A 12172-nucleotide genomic window follows, 5' to 3' on the forward strand; every position below is an offset into this window, starting at 1 on the left:
CATTTAGGGGAGTATAATATTATCCTTTTCACAATTGCGCATGCCCAAATTCGTCTGTTTCCCGATCATAAAATAAAGGATTCGTTATTCCCGGGGTACCCAGGATGTAACAAATCTACGTGCCTTACGTAATGGCGGAAAAGATGAAAGGCGCGTTGAGAAACATAATGGGCGCGTTTAACGGCGAGCCATCGTAATCTTATCCCTTTTACAATAGCACTCGCCCGAAGTCCGTCTGATTCCCAATCAAACAAAAAAAAGGAATTCGTAATTCCCAAGGTACCCAGGACGTTACAGTGTTTTACTTTTTGAATTGCAATCATTACTTTCCGAATAAATATGCTCAAAAAAAACAATAATTTACTGAACATGCAGTTCGAGTTGAGATGGTTAGAATTAATGCTAACTAAGTTAGTGGAGCTAAAAATGCCGTAAACAAATACACATTGCGACGGAAATTTTGACCTCCACCTGAAATTTCGCAATAGCACAACGATATCCGAAGATCAGATGGTTTTTTTCATTAGGTGGTAAACATAATTTCTGCCTACAAGGTCGCTACAAGAGGGTGCCGGTTCCAACGTTGGCGAGTTTCGACGGTGAAGTCATCTTGTGCAGTTTGGATATTGCTGAAAATGATTTATTCCTCACAGGTTAGATTTCTTGATGCTAAGAAGATTTTCTGATCGTTTGAAAATAAGTCGTGATAAGCTGTTTTTCCGATATATGCTTTTTCACTACTTCGATCTTAAGAAAACCGATAAGCATAGCTTATTAGTCGAAGTATGTTGATGAAATTCCATTGGAATGTGTTCTTACCTAGAGTTTGGTTTGAACGCTTTCGAAACGGTAATTTTTACGCAAAAGGCAAAGTAGATCCCGGACAGCCGAAAAAATGTGTAGACATTGAACTGCAAGAATTACTCAATCAGAATTCAGTTCAAACGCATTTAAAATTGATGAATGCATTAAATGTTACTCCAATGGCCGTCTTAAAATTCTTGCATGTCATGGGAAAAATTCATAAGGGAGAGATAAGGCTACCACGTAAGATGTCAGAAAATGCCATTTTGAATCGTTATTCCACCGCGAATTCTTTGGTTGCCAGGCAACGAAGAAAAGAGTATTTTGTGGCGTACCGCGACGCGGTGAAAAATGGATTTATCTTGACAATCCCAAGAAGAAGAAATTATGGGTGGACCCTAGCCAACCATCCATTTCAACGTCGAAGAGGAATATTTATGTGCATAAATCCTTGCTCTGCATTTGGTGGGACCAGAATAGTATGCTTTATTACGAGCATTAGCATCCAAATGAAACCGTTACAGCTAATCGCTACCAACGGTAATTATGCCGATTGAGTGATGAGTTAATACATAAAAGGCTATTCGTAGTCAGTAATCGACGCAAAGTCATTCTTTTGCACGATAACGCTCGACCGCATGTTGCGAAAAGCGTGAAAAAGATACTTTTACAGATTTGAATGGGAAGTCCTTCCGCAACCAGCGTACTCTCCAGACATGGCACTGTCGGATTACCATCTTTGCCGGTCGTTGCAGGTACGGACACACATTCCTCCACACACTTCTCCAGTTACGAAGATGTCCAACCGAAGGAGGACATTAGAGTTGGTTTAGTGTAGACGTAGGTATCATAGATTCGTTTCGCATTCTTTGCCTTTTGGAGGTACAATACCGCTATAGCTTTACTGCGCATATAACCAGTACCAGAAGCATCAAATGGCTTGCAATAACCATCACTGGATAGAACACCTGAAATTGTTGAATTAATTGATAATAACGGCAATTCAAAGAGTTCTTGCCGTTATAATGTTAGCAAACGAATAAACAGGTTCTTAAGTATAACTTTACCGAGTTGAAAAAATTGAAGTAAAATGTTGGGATGCAGACATATGTATTGGCGCCCCAAACGATAGCCGCTTCGCATTCTCCACTTCGTATCATTCTGTAAGCTTCCGCCATGGCGTATGGCTTGAACTACAAACCGTATCAAAGGCATAATATGGTCCATTATAGCCATACCAGTTAGAAATGCTATTGGCTAACAAGTATTGACTTCATCCAATAATTGGGTATCCAGCTGCCTAATCGCAATTAAAGGTGTGATATTATGAAAATTTTTCTCTAGTATCTTTCTCTCTGTATTGCGTGCGTATATAAGAAATCCCAGGGTGGCCGAATATTTTCGCTACGTAGCCGTTTATAATATAACGACGATAAAGTTTAAGTGAAAGTTGTTTAAATAGATCTTACACTTGTAACATTATCACCATATAAAATGCTTCGTTTATAAAATATTCAACCGTGAGAAATATCTTCCTTAAATATTTTAAATACCATTAAATATATTATTAGGCCTGTAATAGATAAATATATTTCTTGTCTCAATGTAACATGATCCTATAAAGACACTGGTTTTTGTTCCTCTTAATTCTTTAGGATTTATACCGGCATCGATAATCGCTTCGTAGGTATGTTCAAGCAACATCCTGCACATAGGATCAGTGGCGTGCACTTCCGAGATGTCATGTTGAAAAATTGGGCGCCGAACTTCTGTTTATGGTTAATAAGTCCCGATCGAACAAGAATATCGTAATGATCTGTTAAATTTCCGGACATTTACTTTATTATACTTAGTATATAATCGATTGAATTTCTCAAAAGAGACAGCAAAGGATTAATATTTTCTCTTTTGAATTTTGTTGCGAATAGTGGTTGTATATTACCATTACTCCATCGTCGACTATCATCGGAACATAGGTCCATTTTGTTCAAAAGATTTTCTTGTAGTTGCTTCATATTATCAGAATCGGGAAATCGTCCTGAAATACCGGTGATCACAATTTCCTCTTCTGGAGGGACTCTCAAGTATGGATTGAATAATTTGCTTCTTTCTATACTGCAGGCTCGCTCACCTCTCTCTCTCTCTCTCTCTCTCTCTCTCTCTCCCCCTCTCTCTCTCTAGCTTATTCTATTATCGCTTATAGTTTGCTGAAATAACACACGAGATAGTAAAAAAAATTGTAACCAAATATATAAATGTGAGCATTAACTATACAAGATAATATATATCATTTATAATAAGCAACACCGCAAGAAAATATAAAATGTCTTATGAAATATGCGATTCTCTATTATCTTATTTCAATTTTTTTATATGTAGCATTACTTAAACAATTAATTTATATTTGAAAAGTCATAATATCAGTAAAAAGACCAAGTTGACTTTAAAATATTATAATTAAGTTCCCGCTGCTAATTTTAAATGTTTCTTACAACTACGTGTTAAGATAATTTAGGCTAATTGTTATTTTATTAATAAGGTTGAGTAACAAGCATTCCAACAGCAATATGACAGTTTGCTGCTTAACAATTAATCATACTTACAATTCAACAAATGTACCTACCAAAAATGTACGTCGTAACTATTTCATGCTTCATTATTTTGATAAAACCAGCTGAATTAACAAGAATTATTCTTGAGACGTATGGCGTCAATATTGTAGCAGGAAAGCAAAGATTAGATTGCAAAATAAAAAAATAGAAACTCTGAAGTGAACGTTCGACCACGCGCTGAAAGATCTGAGATAATCGTAGACGTAGAATTACAAGTTTCAATACAAACGCAAACATTGTGTAGAAAATCCCACTTCTTGATTAATACTCAACACAAATAATCACTACTGACGCAACGGATTTACAGAACACTTTGTTGTGTTTTAAATCGCCGTTTCCAACTGATGGCATGTAATGAGAAGAATCCGAAAGAAAGGAAAGCAGAGAAAGCCTCATCAGTTTTCTGACAGAATTATATACAACTTTTTGGAATTTGTCTTGCCCAATTGACGAGACAATGAAGGAAAAGTTTTTTGTAGCAAATCGTGACAGACAACGAAAAATCGATTTACTATGATATTTTTCTATGATAATAATTCTAAGTAAAAAAATCGTGTGTGAATCATGAGCAACTGACGACTTCAACACCAAAACTTAAGATAACAAGAAGCTATTCTTCCGCATACGGTGAGATGAACATGGAGTACTTATTATGAGCTCCTTGTATCAGATCAAACGGTAGCACCTGAACGTTACGTAATGTTTCAGTTCACTTCTTCAAGGTAAGGATCGACCTGAAACTGTTTCACAAAACGTCAGATACAAATTCTCGAAACAAGCGGCGCCAACTCGAAATCCATATAGAATATTTATCCACTCCGCAAACGCCTAAAATTTCAGAATAATCTTTCATTACTCAAAATTATACATTCAATTTTGCATTAAATATATATAGCAAATATAGTACAATAAAATTCAAACGGAATTAAACGCATGGAAAAGTTTCATACAGAAATTGGATTGGCAAATATTTTTTAGCAGTAAGGTAAATATTAATATTTTCCATGTGACTGTTTCAATGTACTTTCTATCTCACCTTTCTCTCTCACCTCCTCCCCCTCCACCAAACACTATTTGCATTTACGTAACAATAACTTTTCCTACGTTACAATTTGCACTACCGCTACTGTGTTTTTCTTTATCCCTCTTATTCATATTCCTCAATTATCCGCATTCTCTCTCTCTCTCTCTCTCTCTCTGTCTCTTTCATTTTATTGTCGCTCATTGTAGAAATGCTGAATGATACATTATTGTAAATAATGAATATTTTAAATATGATAATTCTATCATAAATATCGCATGAATATTCTAATTTGTTATTAAAACATTTGTTGTTAAAACTGACGCAGTTCTCTTTTTTCTGAGCATTGCTTTTCTGCGTTCCACGTTAAAACTTGCTTCCGAATTCATTTTTTATATTGTAGACGTTTAATTTATTTGTATTATTTGGAGCGTTGCCTTCCTTTAAAATAATCAAACCTAGATATCAAATCTAGAACTATCTTTACAATTAATGACCGCAATTGGATTTATTGAGAAATGGCCGAGAATTAATTTTTACACCTAATAGTTATTAGTGCTAAATAAATAATCGAGTAATTTGAGAAATTCTCAGGTTCTCAAATTTTTTAAGTTACTTTGATTTGCATGTGAAAATTAATAAATCATATGTTCATAAGTTTGTGTATCGTGTGTTTAGCTGATGCATTTCCGCCTATACCTAACTTGAATAAATTTTTCATATAATCTTAAGACTCCTGTTCCCAGTTCTCAAACAATTTCCCAGAGTTTTAAGTAACGATTTACTCAAGCATTGTTGACGCAACCGTTGTATTTTCTGAACGCTGCCATTATTTCTTTAATATATCAGTTTAATCAACTGGAAGTTTCTATTTGTTAACTAAAATAATAAGATCAATTGATCCATGGATTTATGCTTACGACAAAGCTTATAAGAACATTCAAACGTTAAATTTGTGGAGCCTCCTTTTCATTGTATATCGAAACAAAAATTCCTAAATAAAATATACGTCAATCATTTTATTATTATTTATTACACACACATAGCTATTACATAGCTGTACTTGAACATAGCAATTTTTTCAGTGTGCACGCATTTATCTATCTTTCACACTCCGTTCGTGTGTCGGAGTGTATACCTCTCTGCTCTTCCGATATCATGATCAACATGCACTGAGAGAAAAACATAGTTATTTTTGGGGACAATAATATCCTTATAACAACAGCAATAACAACATGCACGTAAAAGGGAGGTTATGGTCATTAACATTATAATTGCACTTACTAAAAAAATATTCCCATTTTTGTATTAACTTTTTGTATCTTATATAACGTTAGCTCTTGCAAGGCAATAGGTTTAGAACCATAATTACTGAAAAAATCGCCATGTATTAGTAAATATTTACTAAGGCTTATTGTAATAATTTATTTTATTTTGATTAAATAAATACAACTTGAATGTAGTACTATCTTCTTCCATAATTCTCTCGGCTATTTTTGTGGTTAAAATGAGAAAAGAATATTGATCTATGAAAAAGATTGTAGTCCCCGAAAATAACAATATTTTTCTCTTAGAGGCCACAGACCGTTCTTCACAATCGATGGTATCAAAGGCGTAGCGTCGTTATCACCGAGATTGTTGCAGATAAACGGATACGATCTGCATGGCAGCCCGATGCCGCAATTGCCACCACCGGGGATGCTCGGCGAAGTGATGAACGATGATGGGGGTGGACCGTTACCGCTTTCGGGACCTCATTACCCGTGTAGCGACGGTTCTGACATGAACCAACACCTTGACAGCACCGACAGCTACGTGACTTACGTGGAAAGTGATAGTCACTCGTTTCACCACGACACGGGTAGTCCATAGTGTCGTGTGATCTGCGCGCGTCTCGAATGCAAAATAACACACTCGCCGTCTTTCGCGTTCGTCGCGATATTCATCGTGGTGTTCTCAGTGACGGTGAGATGCCTGCAACGGCGGATGCAGTGAGAGCCCGGCACCGGAAACGTGCTGGCTGGGTCACGACGGCTCTTCCGCTTTCTCGACGATAATCAAATGGGAGCATCGCCGACGACTGGTGCTTCGTTTATAGACGAGACACGTCGGGGGATTCGAGCGATAGTTCGGAAGCCGCAACGATGACGACGATGACTGCGTTGAAAATCGCCGGAGAATAATGTCGTCCTCTCCAACTACTCCGCACGAATTTTCATACACCGAATAAACGCATTTCCTCCTTGATTTTCTTCGACGATTTTCTTTGGAAAATTGAAACGGCATTGAGGGACGCTCCCGGCGAGCACGTGCTTATTTCGTCGAGCATTCGGATGTTGTTGCAAGAGTTTGTAAAAGTGCGTCGGACGGTCGATAAATTTATCGACTTGGAAAATGCGTCAACTTGCTCATATGGAGTCAGACTATTGCCTGGAAGATATGGCGACATAGTGCGGTGGATAATAATGGCGGACACTTTGGTTGAACATACCGTTTCGTTACTATTAGGAAAAAAATGTAGATAGAATACTGATGAACTTTCACGAACACCTAATGGAAATTTAAACACGAGAAGTTAACTTTTATTCTGTATCACCGACGTATCTAGAATCACTAATGATATTCGACAGATCGGTCTCAAATTAGACATTGAACATTAAAATGAAGTTTAAACCTGTTCGAAACCTTTCGAAAATTGAAGATCGTTTTATTACATTATGATCTGTATCATGTGACTAAAAGTCAGCGACGGCTGACATCACGGCCAAAAAGTGATAAAGAAATGAAACCTTAAAATTTCAATCCTTTATTCCTGAATTTTGAATTGTATCGTCAAAATTAGACAAGTTTGCAGTTCGCTGTCTTAGTGCGATTTTAATCTCCTATTTATCACCTGATCGTTGACTTTAGATCGAGCGTTACATTATTTTCAATCCCGTCATTCTATTTCTTCAGCGCATAGCGTCTTTAGGTATTTACTATTCACGTTGCGTTATAACGATATGATAAAAATTCACTGCGTTATCCTTGAAGCTATAATACCAGTTTTGCTAAGAGTACTTGCGAATGGCTTGCAAGTACGCATCGTTAACTGCCTGTAAATAAAAGACCAAGAAGTGATTCTATATCCAGGCAAGGGAAGAACAGTTACGGGAGAGTATTATGCAGCGTTATTGGACAAACTGAACGACGGAATAAAGAAAAAACGGCCCCATATGGCGAAGAAAACAGTTCTGTACCATCACGATAACGCACCATCACACACGTCCTTGAAAACGATGGCCAAATTGAACCAATTACGATTCGAATTGGTTGCTCACCCGCCGTATTCTCCAGATTTGGCCCCCAGCGACTATTATCTGTTCCCAAACCTCAAGCGGTGGCTCCAAGGAAAGAAATTCACATCGAATGAGGAAGTCATCGCGGAAACCGAGGCGTATTTAGAAGGCTTGGACATTTTGTACTACAGAAAGGACATCGAAATGTTGAAAAATCGCTATACCAAGTGTATAGCACTCGAATGCAACTATGTTGAGGAATAAATATAACTTTGCCCAAAAAGCGGTTATTTTCATTAAAAATCCCGGGACTTTTCAGACCATGTAGTATATTCCGCTTTTTTATTGACGCAGTCGTAACCAAAGAATTATGAATGAATTAGAATAACACAGGCCCACAAATAAATTTTTTTCTGCGCCATAAATGCCATAATGATATTCCTATGTATTTTTTGCCGCTGAACCCGAATCCGCAGCCCGTTTAATCCGTAGACGTCAGGATTTTCCCCTAACCTCAAAAAATACCTTAAAATCCACCGTAACCATTAAATAACATTGCACATCCCCCCCAAAACAAAAAAGTTTCTTCCTGGCCTGGGGGTCTCACAATACTTTCTATATGTTTTTGGAGTCGCTGAATTCGAATCCGAGGTCTAAATAGCTCCATCGGGTATGTGTTTAGTCACAATCTCAAAAACCTTCTCATATAGACTACTATGTGTAATCGTCAAAAAATCTTTGCTTTGGTCTGAGAAAAAATACGTGTACTGTATGTTTTTAGTGTCGCTGAATTCCTCACCCCCATAATCCCTTAATCATGTAACTCCTTAATCCTACAACCCCAAAATTCCATAACATTAAAACCCCACTTATTGGGAAGACCTTATAAGAGAAAGCGGAAAAATCTCATATTAATATTATATTTCAATCAGCCAACATAACTCACTTATCTCCACAACTTTACACCGATAAAAAAGAAAAGCTTTTTGACAATCTGCTTTTTCGAACTCTTTTATCCTCGAATGATCTGTGAAGGGGATTACGTTTATGTTTCTTAGCATTGTCAGTACTCTCTCTTTTTAATGTCCAACAGTAGTCAGCCATCATATTTACATTCCATACACCCTGATAACGTCTTTCCATTTCCTTCATATCTTGATGAAAACGTTCTCCTTGCTCCTCGCTGTAATCCCCAAGATTTTGCGGGAAGTCATCAAGATGTGAGTGAAGAAAGTGTACTTTGTAACTCATCAAGCAGCCCAGTGTCTCGTAATTTTTAAGCAGATCAGCCACCAATTCTCTATAGTTTTCACTTTTGTGGTTTCCCAAAAAGTTTTCAACCACTTTCTTAAAGCTTAGCCATGCAGCTCGTTCCTTCTCATTCATATCATCAACGAATGATTCATCTCTTAACAACTTACGAATTTGAGGCCCATCAAAGATACCTTCTTTTATTTTTGCACTAGATAAAGCTGGAAATTGTTCGACCAAATAAGCAAAACATTGTCCTTCTTTATCCAATGCTTTTACAAGTTGTTTCATCAACCCGAGTTTAATGTGCAAAGGAGGAAATAAAATCTTTGATGGCTCAACCAAGGGTTTATAAATGACGTTGTGAGACTCAGTTTTTATTGAATCGCGAGCTGGCCAATCTTTTTTGGTGTAATGATTACTGCGATCTCGACTGTCCCACAAGCATAGGAAGCATGGAAACTTCGTAAAACCAGATTGCTGGCCCAGAACAATTGTGAGGATCTTCAGATCGCCACAAATCTGCCAATTGTGTTTAGCATATTTAATCTTCTACAAAACTATTTTGATATTTTGATATTTTTCTTTGAGTGTTACTGAATGGGCTATAAGTACTGGAGCATATATATTTTTATTATGTAACAACACTGCTTTGAGACTTCGTTTGGAGGAATCTTTGAACAATCTCCAATCGTTGGATTCGTATATATTTTTTCTCAATTCATTCATGAGGCCATAAACATCATTACAGTACACCAAGTCTTCTTCCTCGCTGAAGTACTTCCGGAACGCTTCTCCTCTATTACGATAAAATGTAACGTTTGTTCCTCTGGACAGCATATTTCTTTCTTTCAGTCTCGAAGCTAATAATTCCGCTCCATCTTTCGGCAATCCAAGCTCTTTGATTAAATAATTTAGATCGTGTTGATTGAAAAGTTGCGGTGTAGTATCCTTTTTCCTTGGTAAATATTCTTCTTGATCTTCATCTTCAGTTTCACTAGTTTTTGCTTCGATGCCCTCTTCATCTACTTCATCTACTTCAGCTACTCCATCTACTTCATCTACTTCCATATCGACTGCAACAGACTTTATTGATGCTTTAGTAACGCTTGACACTTCTGCATATTTTATCTTACTTAAAGAGGACGAATTGAAACCGACAGTGCTGGTCATGTAAAAATAGCAGTCATCCCTACTTGTGGGCTTCTGCCATATGGTTGGGCGTGAGAACTTGATGCTGGCTCCCTTGGTCTCGTGCCGATCTAGCATTGTTTTGCAACCGCTGCAGATAGCAGATGNAAAATCTACTTTATCTACTTTAGCTACTCCATCTACTTCATCTTCTTCCATATCGACTGCAACAGACTTTATTGATGCTTTAGTAACGCTTGACACTTCTGCATATTTTATCTTACTTAAAGAGGACGAATTGAAACCGACAGTGCTGGTCATGTAAAAATAGCAGTCATCCCTACTTGTGGGCTTCTGCCATATGGTTGGGCGTGAGAACTTGATGCTGGCTCCCTTGGTCTCGTGCCGATCTAGCATTGTTTTGCAACCGCTGCAGATAGCAGATGTTAACCAATCTTTCTCCTCTCGACGTACTTCACAGTCAAAGCATCGCTGATATACAGCTTGTAAATTTTTGGAAAGTTTTTTCAAGTTTTTCTTTAATTTGAACTCTCCATAAACATAGCAATAAGCATCAGCGTTATCAATACAGTTATGAGTATTTTTAGTTGCTTGAGATCGTTTTGAAATTTTAAATGTATTTAAATTTTCCATGGAAATATTAAAAATCCCACGCGGTAGGGATCACATTCCGATCGCGGGTGAGTCCAGGCCTAGGGGTGATAACCCCCATACCTCCCTAGGACTAAGTGTGGGGGCTTTCTGACTTTGACGAGGACCATGTCAACTCGTCGTCAGACACACTCCGGCTTCATGCTCACACCTTACCGCCCATCTGCAGGGCAGCGCGCCTTCGCTGGTTTTGTTACCTTAGAGAATTGGAAACTGGATCATTCCACACATCTTATGAAGTAATGTCACCATTTCCAGAGTTCTCTAAGGCAGCAAGATTTTTGAACATATGTAACGACATATTAGTCGTATGATTCACTAAGCATATTCAAAAGAAATTCTGAAGCACGAAACAAGAATCTAATATTGTCTTAAATTTTTATGAGCTTAAATGTCCATCAGAATTCTCTAGTTTTGGAATTGTAGGATTAAGGAGTTACATGATTAAGGGATTATGGGGGTGAGGAATTCAGCGAAACTAAAAACATACAGTACACGTATTTTTTTCTCAGACCAAAACAAAAATTTGTTGACGCTTACACATAGTAGTCTATATGAGAAGGTTTTTGAGGTTATGACTAGACACACACCCGATGGAGCTATTTAGACCTCGGATTCGAATTCAGGGACCCCAAAAACATATTGTAAGTATTATGAGACCCCACGTCAGAAACTTTTTTGTTTTGGGGGGGCTGTGCAATGTTATTTAATGGTTACGGTGGATTTAAGGTGTTTTTTGAGGTTAGGGGAAAATCCCGACATCTACGGATTAAACGGGCTGCGGATTCGGGTTCAGCGGCAAAAAATACATAGGAATATCATTATGGCATTCATGGCGCAGAAAAAAAATTTTTTTGTGTGCCTGTGTAATTAATCCTAAATTTTTACGACTCAGTTTACGAAGTTCAGCGTCCTTGCTATTTTTCCATAGTGATAAATATAATATAAAAAAATATTTAACTTTTCATTTAAATCATATTCTTTTGAACGTAGAATTAATAAAATCTGAACAAATTGTTTGTTTTGGACAAACGTCGCACATGCAAAATAAATATTTTATAATTGTTTCTCAACAGTACAAGATACCTATCAAATTATTCAGTTACAAATATTTTCATTATAAGAAGTGGCTGCTAATTAATATACCAGGTGTAGAAGTATGAAACCGGAATTTTCCTATAGATGGTACTAGCCATCAGTTTAGGGACCATAAGACCGCTTCTGCAGCGCCATCATCTCCCTCTAACAGCCGACGAAGATTTTCAACACACAACAACCCAAGTTACATACACCGGCATATTTTTCTATAACCTTAAACATGTCGAGTTTTGTGCCTACAAACTACGATTTGGAGACAGCATTGTTTTTTTGTTATCATTTGAAGAAAACTGCTGCAGAATCGC

General features: G+C 37.2%; 1 pseudogene; it reads right to left on the minus strand.

The window, feature by feature from the left end:
- Positions 1-1593: 1593 nt before the first annotated feature.
- LOC106750456 lies at positions 1594-2819 on the minus strand (annotated as a pseudogene).
- Positions 2820-12172: the final 9353 nt, after the last annotated feature.

This window comes from Dinoponera quadriceps, unplaced genomic scaffold (assembly GCF_001313825.1).
Source record: "Dinoponera quadriceps isolate SergipeBrazil2010 unplaced genomic scaffold, ASM131382v1 scaffold363, whole genome shotgun sequence".
Taxonomy (NCBI): Eukaryota; Metazoa; Arthropoda; class Insecta; order Hymenoptera; family Formicidae; genus Dinoponera; species Dinoponera quadriceps.